A 19632-nucleotide genomic window follows, 5' to 3' on the forward strand; every position below is an offset into this window, starting at 1 on the left:
CTTGTAAAAAGTGTAGAAAATTTAGTAAAAATATCAAATATTAAACTTTGAGGGCTATATTTACCTAAATATGGTAGTAATAAGCACTTGAAATCAAGTTTTGTGTAGATTTGAGCAAAAATTAGGTTAGAAATGAGGAAAAACTCACTTTCATTACTGCGGTTAAGGCCATATAAGCATTCCCCTATGGCAACATGGAAAATCCATTATTGAGCACTTTTTTTGCTTTAGGTGCCCTTTACTGGTCATGTTTTAATGTGAAAACACTGTATTTACAAATTTAAAGCCAAATATATCACCTTTTGTGAAAATTTAAAGATTTAGGATTTTTGACATGTGATCAAGAAAAAGGGGGAGGCATGTCAGAAATAAATTTTTAAAAATAGACCAATTTCTCAGAAAATGATTACTTTTAAAACTATTTCTTCATTAATATTGTTAAAAAACAAGTTGTGATTGATATTTTTTATTTGAAAAGTCAGAAAAAGTTCTTTGCAAATATTTAATGCATTTCAGTATGGTAGAATATTTTCACTTTTTTGCTCGCACAACTTGGTTACCCTATATTTAAAAATCAAATATTTAAAAAAGTGCTTGTCACATTTCACTGAAACTTTGCAAATGCATTCAGTATGTGTGTAGGAAGATACCTGTATAGTTATTTATTTTTTCTAAGACAAAAAGTGACCCTTTAGGTTACAGACCACCAATTCAACCAATGAGCATTTGGAACGTACGCAAAAATAGTCCTACGAAGAAATTACCCCTGTTCCTCATAGTGCTGTGAAAAAAGTTCTCATCTTATTTAAAAAATTGAAACAGTTTCTGAAAGGAAAAACATTTCTGTACATTTTATAGGTGCATTTTGCTTCTTGTGATGTGAAGCCTAATCTCCATAATGATTTTTAAATATACCCCTATCTTGTGAAAACACTTGGATTTCCCATGCTATTTATAGACCCTTCACTTCCGGTGACCAGTACTGCACTGCAAGTCTGCTAACCCCACATGCCATTCTGAGGATTGTGAGCTGACATATGTAGAATCATGCTGATATATAGTCATCTGCAGGTTAAAGTTAAGGTAAAGTCCAGAGAAGCCATTGAATATTGTGAAATTAGCATAGAAGCCTATGGGAAGTGGAATTAGTGGTTTTTAGCCTTAAGATGAAGCCATGGCAAAATGAAAAGTTTCTTGAAATAGCTTTAAACTACTTGAAGATCTTGTTAACTTTGCCATGAGAGGAATACACTACAAAAATCCTTCAAAATATGCATTTTTTTAAGTTATAGGTCCAAATTATGGAAAATTGGTCTTTTTGGCTGATTTTTATGTCCTATCTTGTAAAAAGTGTAGAAAATTTAGTAAAAATATCAAATATTAAACTTTGAGGGCTATATTTACCTAAATATGGTAGTAATAAGCACTTGAAATCAAGTTTTGTGTAGATTTGAGCAAAAATTAGGTTAGAAATGAGGAAAAACTCACTTTCATTACTGCGGTTAAGGCCATATAAGCATTCCCCTATGGCAACATGGAAAATCCATTATTGAGCACTTTTTTTGCTTTAGGTGCCCTTTACTGGTCATGTTTTAATGTGAAAACACTGTATTTACAAATTTAAAGCCAAATATATCACCTTTTGTGAAAATTTAAAGATTTAGGATTTTTGACATGTGATCAAGAAAAAGGGGGAGGCATGTCAGAAATAAATTTTTAAAAATAGACCAATTTCTCAGAAAATGATTACTTTTAAAACTATTTCTTCATTAATATTGTTAAAAAACAAGTTGTGATTGATATTTTTTATTTGAAAAGTCAGAAAAAGTTCTTTGCAAATATTTAATGCATTTCAGTATGGTAGAATATTTTCACTTTTTTGCTCGCACAACTTGGTTACCCTATATTTAAAAATCAAATATTTAAAAAAGTGCTTGTCACATTTCACTGAAACTTTGCAAATGCATTCAGTATGTGTGTAGGAAGATACCTGTATAGTTATTTATTTTTTCTAAGACAAAAAGTGACCCTTTAGGTTACAGACCACCAATTCAACCAATGAGCATTTGGAACGTACGCAAAAATAGTCCTACGAAGAAATTACCCCTGTTCCTCATAGTGCTGTGAAAAAAGTTCTCATCTTATTTAAAAAATTGAAACAGTTTCTGAAAGGAAAAACATTTCTGTACATTTTATAGGTGCATTTTGCTTCTTGTGATGTGAAGCCTAATCTCCATAATGATTTTTAAATATACCCCTATCTTGTGAAAACACTTGGATTTCCCATGCTATTTATAGACCCTTCACTTCCGGTGACCAGTACTGCACTGCAAGTCTGCTAACCCCACATGCCATTCTGAGGATTGTGAGCTGACATATGTAGAATCATGCTGATATATAGTCATCTGCAGGTTAAAGTTAAGGTAAAGTCCAGAGAAGCCATTGAATATTGTGAAATTAGCATAGAAGCCTATGGGAAGTGGAATTAGTGGTTTTTAGCCTTAAGATGAAGCCATGGCAAAATGAAAAGTTTCTTGAAATAGCTTTAAACTACTTGAAGATCTTGTTAACTTTGCCATGAGAGGAATACACTACAAAAATCCTTCAAAATATGCATTTTTTTAAGTTATAGGTCCAAATTATGGAAAATTGGTCTTTTTGGCTGATTTTTATGTCCTATCTTGTAAAAAGTGTAGAAAATTTAGTAAAAATATCAAATATTAAACTTTGAGGGCTATATTTACCTAAATATGGTAGTAATAAGCACTTGAAATCAAGTTTTGTGTAGATTTGAGCAAAAATTAGGTTAGAAATGAGGAAAAACTCACTTTCATTACTGCGGTTAAGGCCATATAAGCATTCCCCTATGGCAACATGGAAAATCCATTATTGAGCACTTTTTTTGCTTTAGGTGCCCTTTACTGGTCATGTTTTAATGTGAAAACACTGTATTTACAAATTTAAAGCCAAATATATCACCTTTTGTGAAAATTTAAAGATTTAGGATTTTTGACATGTGATCAAGAAAAAGGGGGAGGCATGTCAGAAATAAATTTTTAAAAATAGACCAATTTCTCAGAAAATGATTACTTTTAAAACTATTTCTTCATTAATATTGTTAAAAAACAAGTTGTGATTGATATTTTTTATTTGAAAAGTCAGAAAAAGTTCTTTGCAAATATTTAATGCATTTCAGTATGGTAGAATATTTTCACTTTTTTGCTCGCACAACTTGGTTACCCTATATTTAAAAATCAAATATTTAAAAAAGTGCTTGTCACATTTCACTGAAACTTTGCAAATGCATTCAGTATGTGTGTAGGAAGATACCTGTATAGTTATTTATTTTTTCTAAGACAAAAAGTGACCCTTTAGGTTACAGACCACCAATTCAACCAATGAGCATTTGGAACGTACGCAAAAATAGTCCTACGAAGAAATTACCCCTGTTCCTCATAGTGCTGTGAAAAAAGTTCTCATCTTATTTAAAAAATTGAAACAGTTTCTGAAAGGAAAAACATTTCTGTACATTTTATAGGTGCATTTTGCTTCTTGTGATGTGAAGCCTAATCTCCATAATGATTTTTAAATATACCCCTATCTTGTGAAAACACTTGGATTTCCCATGCTATTTATAGACCCTTCACTTCCGGTGACCAGTACTGCACTGCAAGTCTGCTAACCCCACATGCCATTCTGAGGATTGTGAGCTGACATATGTAGAATCATGCTGATATATAGTCATCTGCAGGTTAAAGTTAAGGTAAAGTCCAGAGAAGCCATTGAATATTGTGAAATTAGCATAGAAGCCTATGGGAAGTGGAATTAGTGGTTTTTAGCCTTAAGATGAAGCCATGGCAAAATGAAAAGTTTCTTGAAATAGCTTTAAACTACTTGAAGATCTTGTTAACTTTGCCATGAGAGGAATACACTACAAAAATCCTTCAAAATATGCATTTTTTTAAGTTATAGGTCCAAATTATGGAAAATTGGTCTTTTTGGCTGATTTTTATGTCCTATCTTGTAAAAAGTGTAGAAAATTTAGTAAAAATATCAAATATTAAACTTTGAGGGCTATATTTACCTAAATATGGTAGTAATAAGCACTTGAAATCAAGTTTTGTGTAGATTTGAGCAAAAATTAGGTTAGAAATGAGGAAAAACTCACTTTCATTACTGCGGTTAAGGCCATATAAGCATTCCCCTATGGCAACATGGAAAATCCATTATTGAGCACTTTTTTTGCTTTAGGTGCCCTTTACTGGTCATGTTTTAATGTGAAAACACTGTATTTACAAATTTAAAGCCAAATATATCACCTTTTGTGAAAATTTAAAGATTTAGGATTTTTGACATGTGATCAAGAAAAAGGGGGAGGCATGTCAGAAATAAATTTTTAAAAATAGACCAATTTCTCAGAAAATGATTACTTTTAAAACTATTTCTTCATTAATATTGTTAAAAAACAAGTTGTGATTGATATTTTTTATTTGAAAAGTCAGAAAAAGTTCTTTGCAAATATTTAATGCATTTCAGTATGGTAGAATATTTTCACTTTTTTGCTCGCACAACTTGGTTACCCTATATTTAAAAATCAAATATTTAAAAAAGTGCTTGTCACATTTCACTGAAACTTTGCAAATGCATTCAGTATGTGTGTAGGAAGATACCTGTATAGTTATTTATTTTTTCTAAGACAAAAAGTGACCCTTTAGGTTACAGACCACCAATTCAACCAATGAGCATTTGGAACGTACGCAAAAATAGTCCTACGAAGAAATTACCCCTGTTCCTCATAGTGCTGTGAAAAAAGTTCTCATCTTATTTAAAAAATTGAAACAGTTTCTGAAAGGAAAAACATTTCTGTACATTTTATAGGTGCATTTTGCTTCTTGTGATGTGAAGCCTAATCTCCATAATGATTTTTAAATATACCCCTATCTTGTGAAAACACTTGGATTTCCCATGCTATTTATAGACCCTTCACTTCCGGTGACCAGTACTGCACTGCAAGTCTGCTAACCCCACATGCCATTCTGAGGATTGTGAGCTGACATATGTAGAATCATGCTGATATATAGTCATCTGCAGGTTAAAGTTAAGGTAAAGTCCAGAGAAGCCATTGAATATTGTGAAATTAGCATAGAAGCCTATGGGAAGTGGAATTAGTGGTTTTTAGCCTTAAGATGAAGCCATGGCAAAATGAAAAGTTTCTTGAAATAGCTTTAAACTACTTGAAGATCTTGTTAACTTTGCCATGAGAGGAATACACTACAAAAATCCTTCAAAATATGCATTTTTTTAAGTTATAGGTCCAAATTATGGAAAATTGGTCTTTTTGGCTGATTTTTATGTCCTATCTTGTAAAAAGTGTAGAAAATTTAGTAAAAATATCAAATATTAAACTTTGAGGGCTATATTTACCTAAATATGGTAGTAATAAGCACTTGAAATCAAGTTTTGTGTAGATTTGAGCAAAAATTAGGTTAGAAATGAGGAAAAACTCACTTTCATTACTGCGGTTAAGGCCATATAAGCATTCCCCTATGGCAACATGGAAAATCCATTATTGAGCACTTTTTTTGCTTTAGGTGCCCTTTACTGGTCATGTTTTAATGTGAAAACACTGTATTTACAAATTTAAAGCCAAATATATCACCTTTTGTGAAAATTTAAAGATTTAGGATTTTTGACATGTGATCAAGAAAAAGGGGGAGGCATGTCAGAAATAAATTTTTAAAAATAGACCAATTTCTCAGAAAATGATTACTTTTAAAACTATTTCTTCATTAATATTGTTAAAAAACAAGTTGTGATTGATATTTTTTATTTGAAAAGTCAGAAAAAGTTCTTTGCAAATATTTAATGCATTTCAGTATGGTAGAATATTTTCACTTTTTTGCTCGCACAACTTGGTTACCCTATATTTAAAAATCAAATATTTAAAAAAGTGCTTGTCACATTTCACTGAAACTTTGCAAATGCATTCAGTATGTGTGTAGGAAGATACCTGTATAGTTATTTATTTTTTCTAAGACAAAAAGTGACCCTTTAGGTTACAGACCACCAATTCAACCAATGAGCATTTGGAACGTACGCAAAAATAGTCCTACGAAGAAATTACCCCTGTTCCTCATAGTGCTGTGAAAAAAGTTCTCATCTTATTTAAAAAATTGAAACAGTTTCTGAAAGGAAAAACATTTCTGTACATTTTATAGGTGCATTTTGCTTCTTGTGATGTGAAGCCTAATCTCCATAATGATTTTTAAATATACCCCTATCTTGTGAAAACACTTGGATTTCCCATGCTATTTATAGACCCTTCACTTCCGGTGACCAGTACTGCACTGCAAGTCTGCTAACCCCACATGCCATTCTGAGGATTGTGAGCTGACATATGTAGAATCATGCTGATATATAGTCATCTGCAGGTTAAAGTTAAGGTAAAGTCCAGAGAAGCCATTGAATATTGTGAAATTAGCATAGAAGCCTATGGGAAGTGGAATTAGTGGTTTTTAGCCTTAAGATGAAGCCATGGCAAAATGAAAAGTTTCTTGAAATAGCTTTAAACTACTTGAAGATCTTGTTAACTTTGCCATGAGAGGAATACACTACAAAAATCCTTCAAAATATGCATTTTTTTAAGTTATAGGTCCAAATTATGGAAAATTGGTCTTTTTGGCTGATTTTTATGTCCTATCTTGTAAAAAGTGTAGAAAATTTAGTAAAAATATCAAATATTAAACTTTGAGGGCTATATTTACCTAAATATGGTAGTAATAAGCACTTGAAATCAAGTTTTGTGTAGATTTGAGCAAAAATTAGGTTAGAAATGAGGAAAAACTCACTTTCATTACTGCGGTTAAGGCCATATAAGCATTCCCCTATGGCAACATGGAAAATCCATTATTGAGCACTTTTTTTGCTTTAGGTGCCCTTTACTGGTCATGTTTTAATGTGAAAACACTGTATTTACAAATTTAAAGCCAAATATATCACCTTTTGTGAAAATTTAAAGATTTAGGATTTTTGACATGTGATCAAGAAAAAGGGGGAGGCATGTCAGAAATAAATTTTTAAAAATAGACCAATTTCTCAGAAAATGATTACTTTTAAAACTATTTCTTCATTAATATTGTTAAAAAACAAGTTGTGATTGATATTTTTTATTTGAAAAGTCAGAAAAAGTTCTTTGCAAATATTTAATGCATTTCAGTATGGTAGAATATTTTCACTTTTTTGCTCGCACAACTTGGTTACCCTATATTTAAAAATCAAATATTTAAAAAAGTGCTTGTCACATTTCACTGAAACTTTGCAAATGCATTCAGTATGTGTGTAGGAAGATACCTGTATAGTTATTTATTTTTTCTAAGACAAAAAGTGACCCTTTAGGTTACAGACCACCAATTCAACCAATGAGCATTTGGAACGTACGCAAAAATAGTCCTACGAAGAAATTACCCCTGTTCCTCATAGTGCTGTGAAAAAAGTTCTCATCTTATTTAAAAAATTGAAACAGTTTCTGAAAGGAAAAACATTTCTGTACATTTTATAGGTGCATTTTGCTTCTTGTGATGTGAAGCCTAATCTCCATAATGATTTTTAAATATACCCCTATCTTGTGAAAACACTTGGATTTCCCATGCTATTTATAGACCCTTCACTTCCGGTGACCAGTACTGCACTGCAAGTCTGCTAACCCCACATGCCATTCTGAGGATTGTGAGCTGACATATGTAGAATCATGCTGATATATAGTCATCTGCAGGTTAAAGTTAAGGTAAAGTCCAGAGAAGCCATTGAATATTGTGAAATTAGCATAGAAGCCTATGGGAAGTGGAATTAGTGGTTTTTAGCCTTAAGATGAAGCCATGGCAAAATGAAAAGTTTCTTGAAATAGCTTTAAACTACTTGAAGATCTTGTTAACTTTGCCATGAGAGGAATACACTACAAAAATCCTTCAAAATATGCATTTTTTTAAGTTATAGGTCCAAATTATGGAAAATTGGTCTTTTTGGCTGATTTTTATGTCCTATCTTGTAAAAAGTGTAGAAAATTTAGTAAAAATATCAAATATTAAACTTTGAGGGCTATATTTACCTAAATATGGTAGTAATAAGCACTTGAAATCAAGTTTTGTGTAGATTTGAGCAAAAATTAGGTTAGAAATGAGGAAAAACTCACTTTCATTACTGCGGTTAAGGCCATATAAGCATTCCCCTATGGCAACATGGAAAATCCATTATTGAGCACTTTTTTTGCTTTAGGTGCCCTTTACTGGTCATGTTTTAATGTGAAAACACTGTATTTACAAATTTAAAGCCAAATATATCACCTTTTGTGAAAATTTAAAGATTTAGGATTTTTGACATGTGATCAAGAAAAAGGGGGAGGCATGTCAGAAATAAATTTTTAAAAATAGACCAATTTCTCAGAAAATGATTACTTTTAAAACTATTTCTTCATTAATATTGTTAAAAAACAAGTTGTGATTGATATTTTTTATTTGAAAAGTCAGAAAAAGTTCTTTGCAAATATTTAATGCATTTCAGTATGGTAGAATATTTTCACTTTTTTGCTCGCACAACTTGGTTACCCTATATTTAAAAATCAAATATTTAAAAAAGTGCTTGTCACATTTCACTGAAACTTTGCAAATGCATTCAGTATGTGTGTAGGAAGATACCTGTATAGTTATTTATTTTTTCTAAGACAAAAAGTGACCCTTTAGGTTACAGACCACCAATTCAACCAATGAGCATTTGGAACGTACGCAAAAATAGTCCTACGAAGAAATTACCCCTGTTCCTCATAGTGCTGTGAAAAAAGTTCTCATCTTATTTAAAAAATTGAAACAGTTTCTGAAAGGAAAAACATTTCTGTACATTTTATAGGTGCATTTTGCTTCTTGTGATGTGAAGCCTAATCTCCATAATGATTTTTAAATATACCCCTATCTTGTGAAAACACTTGGATTTCCCATGCTATTTATAGACCCTTCACTTCCGGTGACCAGTACTGCACTGCAAGTCTGCTAACCCCACATGCCATTCTGAGGATTGTGAGCTGACATATGTAGAATCATGCTGATATATAGTCATCTGCAGGTTAAAGTTAAGGTAAAGTCCAGAGAAGCCATTGAATATTGTGAAATTAGCATAGAAGCCTATGGGAAGTGGAATTAGTGGTTTTTAGCCTTAAGATGAAGCCATGGCAAAATGAAAAGTTTCTTGAAATAGCTTTAAACTACTTGAAGATCTTGTTAACTTTGCCATGAGAGGAATACACTACAAAAATCCTTCAAAATATGCATTTTTTTAAGTTATAGGTCCAAATTATGGAAAATTGGTCTTTTTGGCTGATTTTTATGTCCTATCTTGTAAAAAGTGTAGAAAATTTAGTAAAAATATCAAATATTAAACTTTGAGGGCTATATTTACCTAAATATGGTAGTAATAAGCACTTGAAATCAAGTTTTGTGTAGATTTGAGCAAAAATTAGGTTAGAAATGAGGAAAAACTCACTTTCATTACTGCGGTTAAGGCCATATAAGCATTCCCCTATGGCAACATGGAAAATCCATTATTGAGCACTTTTTTTGCTTTAGGTGCCCTTTACTGGTCATGTTTTAATGTGAAAACACTGTATTTACAAATTTAAAGCCAAATATATCACCTTTTGTGAAAATTTAAAGATTTAGGATTTTTGACATGTGATCAAGAAAAAGGGGGAGGCATGTCAGAAATAAATTTTTAAAAATAGACCAATTTCTCAGAAAATGATTACTTTTAAAACTATTTCTTCATTAATATTGTTAAAAAACAAGTTGTGATTGATATTTTTTATTTGAAAAGTCAGAAAAAGTTCTTTGCAAATATTTAATGCATTTCAGTATGGTAGAATATTTTCACTTTTTTGCTCGCACAACTTGGTTACCCTATATTTAAAAATCAAATATTTAAAAAAGTGCTTGTCACATTTCACTGAAACTTTGCAAATGCATTCAGTATGTGTGTAGGAAGATACCTGTATAGTTATTTATTTTTTCTAAGACAAAAAGTGACCCTTTAGGTTACAGACCACCAATTCAACCAATGAGCATTTGGAACGTACGCAAAAATAGTCCTACGAAGAAATTACCCCTGTTCCTCATAGTGCTGTGAAAAAAGTTCTCATCTTATTTAAAAAATTGAAACAGTTTCTGAAAGGAAAAACATTTCTGTACATTTTATAGGTGCATTTTGCTTCTTGTGATGTGAAGCCTAATCTCCATAATGATTTTTAAATATACCCCTATCTTGTGAAAACACTTGGATTTCCCATGCTATTTATAGACCCTTCACTTCCGGTGACCAGTACTGCACTGCAAGTCTGCTAACCCCACATGCCATTCTGAGGATTGTGAGCTGACATATGTAGAATCATGCTGATATATAGTCATCTGCAGGTTAAAGTTAAGGTAAAGTCCAGAGAAGCCATTGAATATTGTGAAATTAGCATAGAAGCCTATGGGAAGTGGAATTAGTGGTTTTTAGCCTTAAGATGAAGCCATGGCAAAATGAAAAGTTTCTTGAAATAGCTTTAAACTACTTGAAGATCTTGTTAACTTTGCCATGAGAGGAATACACTACAAAAATCCTTCAAAATATGCATTTTTTTAAGTTATAGGTCCAAATTATGGAAAATTGGTCTTTTTGGCTGATTTTTATGTCCTATCTTGTAAAAAGTGTAGAAAATTTAGTAAAAATATCAAATATTAAACTTTGAGGGCTATATTTACCTAAATATGGTAGTAATAAGCACTTGAAATCAAGTTTTGTGTAGATTTGAGCAAAAATTAGGTTAGAAATGAGGAAAAACTCACTTTCATTACTGCGGTTAAGGCCATATAAGCATTCCCCTATGGCAACATGGAAAATCCATTATTGAGCACTTTTTTTGCTTTAGGTGCCCTTTACTGGTCATGTTTTAATGTGAAAACACTGTATTTACAAATTTAAAGCCAAATATATCACCTTTTGTGAAAATTTAAAGATTTAGGATTTTTGACATGTGATCAAGAAAAAGGGGGAGGCATGTCAGAAATAAATTTTTAAAAATAGACCAATTTCTCAGAAAATGATTACTTTTAAAACTATTTCTTCATTAATATTGTTAAAAAACAAGTTGTGATTGATATTTTTTATTTGAAAAGTCAGAAAAAGTTCTTTGCAAATATTTAATGCATTTCAGTATGGTAGAATATTTTCACTTTTTTGCTCGCACAACTTGGTTACCCTATATTTAAAAATCAAATATTTAAAAAAGTGCTTGTCACATTTCACTGAAACTTTGCAAATGCATTCAGTATGTGTGTAGGAAGATACCTGTATAGTTATTTATTTTTTCTAAGACAAAAAGTGACCCTTTAGGTTACAGACCACCAATTCAACCAATGAGCATTTGGAACGTACGCAAAAATAGTCCTACGAAGAAATTACCCCTGTTCCTCATAGTGCTGTGAAAAAAGTTCTCATCTTATTTAAAAAATTGAAACAGTTTCTGAAAGGAAAAACATTTCTGTACATTTTATAGGTGCATTTTGCTTCTTGTGATGTGAAGCCTAATCTCCATAATGATTTTTAAATATACCCCTATCTTGTGAAAACACTTGGATTTCCCATGCTATTTATAGACCCTTCACTTCCGGTGACCAGTACTGCACTGCAAGTCTGCTAACCCCACATGCCATTCTGAGGATTGTGAGCTGACATATGTAGAATCATGCTGATATATAGTCATCTGCAGGTTAAAGTTAAGGTAAAGTCCAGAGAAGCCATTGAATATTGTGAAATTAGCATAGAAGCCTATGGGAAGTGGAATTAGTGGTTTTTAGCCTTAAGATGAAGCCATGGCAAAATGAAAAGTTTCTTGAAATAGCTTTAAACTACTTGAAGATCTTGTTAACTTTGCCATGAGAGGAATACACTACAAAAATCCTTCAAAATATGCATTTTTTTAAGTTATAGGTCCAAATTATGGAAAATTGGTCTTTTTGGCTGATTTTTATGTCCTATCTTGTAAAAAGTGTAGAAAATTTAGTAAAAATATCAAATATTAAACTTTGAGGGCTATATTTACCTAAATATGGTAGTAATAAGCACTTGAAATCAAGTTTTGTGTAGATTTGAGCAAAAATTAGGTTAGAAATGAGGAAAAACTCACTTTCATTACTGCGGTTAAGGCCATATAAGCATTCCCCTATGGCAACATGGAAAATCCATTATTGAGCACTTTTTTTGCTTTAGGTGCCCTTTACTGGTCATGTTTTAATGTGAAAACACTGTATTTACAAATTTAAAGCCAAATATATCACCTTTTGTGAAAATTTAAAGATTTAGGATTTTTGACATGTGATCAAGAAAAAGGGGGAGGCATGTCAGAAATAAATTTTTAAAAATAGACCAATTTCTCAGAAAATGATTACTTTTAAAACTATTTCTTCATTAATATTGTTAAAAAACAAGTTGTGATTGATATTTTTTATTTGAAAAGTCAGAAAAAGTTCTTTGCAAATATTTAATGCATTTCAGTATGGTAGAATATTTTCACTTTTTTGCTCGCACAACTTGGTTACCCTATATTTAAAAATCAAATATTTAAAAAAGTGCTTGTCACATTTCACTGAAACTTTGCAAATGCATTCAGTATGTGTGTAGGAAGATACCTGTATAGTTATTTATTTTTTCTAAGACAAAAAGTGACCCTTTAGGTTACAGACCACCAATTCAACCAATGAGCATTTGGAACGTACGCAAAAATAGTCCTACGAAGAAATTACCCCTGTTCCTCATAGTGCTGTGAAAAAAGTTCTCATCTTATTTAAAAAATTGAAACAGTTTCTGAAAGGAAAAACATTTCTGTACATTTTATAGGTGCATTTTGCTTCTTGTGATGTGAAGCCTAATCTCCATAATGATTTTTAAATATACCCCTATCTTGTGAAAACACTTGGATTTCCCATGCTATTTATAGACCCTTCACTTCCGGTGACCAGTACTGCACTGCAAGTCTGCTAACCCCACATGCCATTCTGAGGATTGTGAGCTGACATATGTAGAATCATGCTGATATATAGTCATCTGCAGGTTAAAGTTAAGGTAAAGTCCAGAGAAGCCATTGAATATTGTGAAATTAGCATAGAAGCCTATGGGAAGTGGAATTAGTGGTTTTTAGCCTTTAATAAATTAAGAAATCACTTCTCAGAGGGTCACCTGATTTACAAAACAGCACACGTCTGATTATTGTTTAGTGATGAAAGAATAATAGTACAGCAATATATAAATATAGCAGTATTACATTTTACCTTTGAATACCATTAACAGTGTGTTGTTTTCCAAAAAAGCCCCATCAAGTCATTAACTGGGTTAGGGTATGATTTTCCCAATTTCGGAGTCATAAACAGGTTCCGACTTGACCACAATAATCAAAACATCTATGTATACCCATTTTTAAGGGGGGGGGGTAAGTCCAGCCCTTCTTAAAATTACTAAGGATCTTTTAATTATATTATCCTTCTTTTAAAATTCTTGCTTTCACATTTTTAAAAGAAACCATCTTTACCTAATTAGGCAAAGACATTTTTTTCTTCTAAAACCGCGGTATTAAGTTTCGGAAACTAAGTGTAAGAAGGTCAAAATTTCCATGATAGGTTATTTTCGGAAATTAACCTATATTTTAGGTTTGGAATAATTGCACGAAGTAGAAGTTGGTGGATTTAATCCATCTTATAATTCATTAAGATATTTTAGACAGTATCTCCGCGTACACAACTTGCTCGGAGACTCAGAGGCTCCATGTACCTATATGGCAAGCCAAAGTGGACAAAAATGAGCATTTTCTAATATTAAAAAATGATATTAATATTACAAATTCATCTTTTAATATTACAAATTAAATTTCTAATATCACAAAAAACTTTTTTAATATCAAAAATTCAATTGAATTTCTAACATTATAAAACGATTTTTTAATATAAGAAATTGATTTTCTAATATTAGAAAATGGATTTGTCGTATTCAGTTATGATTTTTTAATATTAGAAAATTATTTTGTAATATTAAAAAATGTGACTGATTTTCTAATATTACAAATTCATTTTCTAATATTACATAATGTGTGATATTTTATAATATTACTAAATCAGAAATTTGTAACATTAGAAAATGAATTTTTAATATTACAAATTGAATTTCTAATATTAAAAAATCTTTTCTGATATTAAAAAAACGGTTTTGTAATATTAAAAATTCAGTTTTTAATATTACAAAATATTGATTTTTGTCCACTTTGGCTTGCCACATACCTACCTACCTAATCCTCTTCGTGCTGGGTTGCAGGCGCGGATCCAAGGACTGGCGTAACGGGCGTACGCCCTCACTAAATCGGTAAAAAAATTCACCACAAGTTTCACCCCATAATATTTTTTGCCTTGCTTTGTACGGCATTTAATTCAATTAACGCCCCACCCCCTCGACTCAAATCCTGGATCCGCCCCTAGGGTGCATAAGGAGTCTTCCAATATTGCCTATCTTGGGACCAATGCTGTACTTGTCCCCATGTCCAAATAGGCTCCACGTACGCAACTAAAATACCACAATTTCATTAATCAAAAACACTTTGTTATATAATGTGACGATTTTTACAGATCTATGAATTTATCAATAAACTGGATAATTAACAAATTTTCTGATCTCGTAATATATGTCTCTATGTTTGTGGGTTAATACACAAAATATTGAATTATTATATTTTGATGATCCTTCTGTTTTACATCGATATGCACCCAAAATTAGACTTTCTTTGAAATAAATATCAAGAGCTCCCATCGAAAATAATGCAAAAATTGCAAAATTAAGAATTCGGTCCGGTAACCCCAGAATGATTTTCGACGGGTCTGATATTCTCAGCTATCAAAATATTCATAGCATGCATTGCAGCAAATATTTATTTCTCATACCCCAGTGCTCTTGATATTTAGAAAGGTCCTAAAATAAATTAATTTCTAGTTAAATATGTACAGACGTGCCGACAACAAATAATACATGTACATGTACATGAAGTCACGGGCCTAGAAATAAAGTCATTTATCTATAATCCGTGGCCCGTTTTTAACCACTTCAACGATTTACTGACAATTAAATTTTCCAGGAAGAATTGTTATTTGATATAAAATTCCGATATATTATGTCTAATATACTTAATAGACCCTTTTGTGCTAACTGTAGGATAGTCCATTAGCATGCGCGATGTCCACTTCCGCAAGGAACATTCTTTTGTTCTACCCAAGCCCTACCTCGCGGAAGTGTATATTGAGCATGCTCATCAAGTTACCACAAAATGGTCTATTGGGGGACAGGCATTTCTTTATACTCCCTCGCAAGAGAACCTTCGTATGGATGAACAAATAAAGTAACTTTTATGGCACAAGTTTCCAATCATGAGATTATGGCAGAAATCTAAATTTAAGGGCAGTTTTCAACATCTAGCATTTCTTTCACTTATGTGCCTGGTCTGTTATATACGGAATTTTCTTATTTTACGGACAGATTCGGGATGAATTTTGCTCTGGTACAGAACGAATCAGACGAATGGGAAGATAGTTGGAAGTTTTTATCTGTGCCGGCCCTTTGATGGAGTCTGGCAAAAAATGAGGAAGAGCGTGGATAATGCTACAATAGTCGGACTGGTAAGTTAGATAGCATTGTAGATAGAGTGGACCTTCCACTTAAATAATCTTTAATCCATTTTTTTACACTGAGTTGATTACGACTTCTGACCTTACTGAACTGGAATAGCCCAAGGTAAAATATACCAGTTTTGCTAAATGAATTAATCCATGAAATTAGAAACAATGGAGCTTACACTCTGTGGTGACAGGGCCGTAACTACAAAGATCGAGGCAAATGAGGCAAATGACTCATGAAAATATTGCCAATTCTTTTAACAGACCAATGATCGATTGATTGATTGTTGGGGTTTACCGTCCGAGCAGCAATGTTTCAGCTATATTCAGACGATGAACATGAAATAGGGTCGAAAAATTTTGATTTCCACTAGGAAAAGGGAGGGATGGGTAAGTTCGGGCAATTTAGCCTCCTATGGCGGAGCGCAAAGGTTCCTACTCTTATCGAATACCACAGTAGGGTTCTTTAACGTGCGAGGAATGTGGCATCTTTCCCAACACGGTGCACCACTATGGTTTGCGGTCAGGTTTTCCGTATTATAGCCTGACAACCCCAGCATGTAACATGCCAGGGGTACCCCATTCCACCACCCGGGACACACATCCCAGTTGTTCTGTGGGCAAAGCGCCTAGCCCCCGGCTAGGTTTCTGAGCACTATTTAGTCGCCTTTTACGACAAGCTTAGCACTGCTGCAGGCCTATTCTTTTAACACCCGGACCTGCATGGAGCGATCAATGATCGAGAAATCGTTAATATGTTTCACCATATCCAAACATAAATAACGTTATTAAAGTTCGTTTTTCGCTGTCTACTTTTGATGTTTAAAATCAATAAGGATGACTGACAGGTATTATATTTCAACTTTATTGGGGTACACTTTTACCGACAATCCGTCAATTAAATCGCATTTTTACATACACAGCCAGGGATCATTGCGAAGGAACGTTAAGTGTTACATTCCATGACAGTCAGTTGATCATAACGGTCATGTTTTATATCCGAAAAATTGGTTGAAGACGGATCTTTGAAGAGAAAGTTTGCAGAATCAGATAGTAAGCACGGACAAAGCAGTACATATAACCAGAATGGGTATTGTGAATATTTCAAGGAGACAACAATTCCATCGGGATGAAAATGTCAGGTCATGGTAACCCATTGGTCTTGAATGAACGACGAGGAAACCCTTACGCCATAGGACAAGCTACAGCTGCCCCCAAAATATCATTATACACAGGTGCAGCGAAAAATTTAAAAATCTGGGCACTGTGAAAAAAATATTACACAATTAAACATACCTAAATCAGTTTTTAAAAAGTTTGAGTCCCTTGTTACAACGGAAATAAAGAAACTGGCTTTAAGTAACACAAATGTACAAACTAAGGACTACTAGCAACTAACTGACATGCCAGCTCCAAACCAGTTTAAACATACAAAAAGTTATGTCCCCATCGTATGCATTTTCCACATTTTTCATCTCCTATAATGCCTGACTTGGACAGGCACAAGAAATATGGGATTGAATTAGTTTGCTGGATGCTGATACTTTTCTTCCTGTTACATCTGTATGTTTTGAATGATAATTTTCGGCCTTAGGTAGGCTTAAAACTTGGTCCAACGTGGTACTATGACGGGAGAACGGCTGTGTGGTATAGCCATGCTTTATGTGCACAGAAACATGACTGTTAAAAGGAAAATTCTTGTCTATCCTTTTCTGCTATTTTTTACAATCCCGTCTTTGCATCCATTAGCACAACTAGTACTAAATTCCTTGCAGTTATATACAGTATCTCCGTATCACCTCGTACATGTACCCAATTTTACCAAAATTTTTGTTAAAAGATAGTGAAGATTCGGAGCTCAAACATATGGTTCTGTAAATGCCCAGGACCCAGGATTTGGTTCATTTATCCCAGAGCTTTGGGGGCCTTAAGCGGCCCCGAGACCCCCTGCCCAAATTATTATTATTTTTGTTTTTTGGCGAGAATTTTTGCCTCATCATAAAAAGAACATAGTTACGGCCCTGGGATAATTTAAAAAGAAACCTTCATTCAAGCAGTTAAACAGCTGAAAGTATGAGAAGGGACTAAAGGTTTAGTTAAAATTGTACAAAGATTTTATTTCACTGAATCCTGATCCAAAAATTTCCCTACATTTCCCTTTCATCATATGATGAAGCCAATTTTACTTTATAAAGTCAATTTGGGACACTTTTAATCTAATACTTTTACAAACAGAATATATACAAGAGAATTCCTAATGAAAACTTGCATGTTAAACTTTGCAAATATATTCTTGGCACAGATAAAAGAAGTACAAATTTTGCTGTCATATCAGAGCTTGACAATAAGTTTCCAATACTAATAGATGCTTACACTGAATCCGAAATACTTTATGAGAGGAAACTACCATCTTGGTATGGGACATTAATTACACTGAAAAAAAAACACACTAATTTTAATGATGATATTATCACCAAATCAGAAAACTGTGTTAAGAAAACATGTAACGAAATCACTAGAACATACTTCATTAACCTGTGGTCTGAGTAACGAAATTACTAGAACATACTTCATTAACCAGTGGTCTGAGTAACGAAATCACTAGAACATACTTCATTGACCAGTGGTCTGAACAACTAGATAGTAAACTTTGTCCATATTTTAGATTATGTTTAAAACAACTTTCGGATGGATAAATATCTTTCTCTAATGAAGAATTTTGAGCATAGGAAAAACCTAATCTAACTACGAATATCTGCACAACAACTGAAGAGTGGAAACTAGAAGATATCGGGGCAATCTCCGGCAAGACTGGTTATGCTTGAGATGTGCCTCTAGTAATGAAATAGGGGATGAAACTAATTTTTTATTTAATTGTTCAAAATTGAATAATTATAGAATCACTCTTTATACAAGCATAAGTATACATTGTCCTTACTTCACAAATTTAATCTGTGAATAAAAAAATATATTGATTCCTGATTGGGTAAAGCATATAAATATTAGTATAACATTTGAATTGCAATCAAATTTGATGTCTATTTTTTACAATAATACCCTTGAACCTTTAAGTATCTACCCTTGGTGATTTATGTAACGATCTAGACATAAGACACGAGGGGGTTTATGATAGGGTTACTTGCATGTGTATATATTCAGTAATTGTTGTATTGACATTATTATATAACCCAAAAACCCTTTTAGTATCTACCTATGGTGACTTGCAACAAAATAACTATGGTTATATATACTTGACGTTAAAAACTTTACTTGCATAAGATACGAGGAGGTTTTATATGGGTATATACCTCTTACACATGATTACATATTGTATTTTTGCTGATTTCGATCAATATATTAAATATTATTATTACCCATAAACCTTTTAGTTTCTACCTCTACTGACTTTTTGCAACAAATATATGTAACTATGAAAGTATACGTGTTTGCATAGGGCACTGGGAGGTTTAATTAATACGGTAAAATCATTTGATTAGCACGCAATACAAATGCCTATTACCTCATGACGAATCCCAATTATTACATAATCATTGCATAGTATATCATACTTAATGAATATATTAATATATTCATGAACATACTCATGCCAGGACGGCTTTGCTTTGTCGGGTGAAAATCTGTAACAAATCCTTGAAAAGATCTGTTTTATTGCGTCAAAGGAGTCTGATAAATTGACAAACATTAGTAGTTCGCATGCTGGCAAATGAATCAATGAAACAGATCGTTACAACTTAAGTTCCAAGAGCAAAAAAAACTTCCTTAAACGAGCGTCGATTTCGAGCATTCCGGGATTGGCCGAGGATGTACCGATTGTATTTTTACGTCAAAACCAATTTTGCTACCCGTTAATGCTTGTCATTCTGAATTGCATGTACTTATCAAA

The sequence above is a fragment of the Perna viridis genome, chromosome 2, assembly GCF_037379345.1.
Source record: "Perna viridis isolate PV_CMFRI_1.1 ecotype Kerala chromosome 2, ASM3737934v1, whole genome shotgun sequence".
In the NCBI taxonomy this organism is placed as follows: domain Eukaryota; kingdom Metazoa; phylum Mollusca; class Bivalvia; order Mytilida; family Mytilidae; genus Perna; species Perna viridis.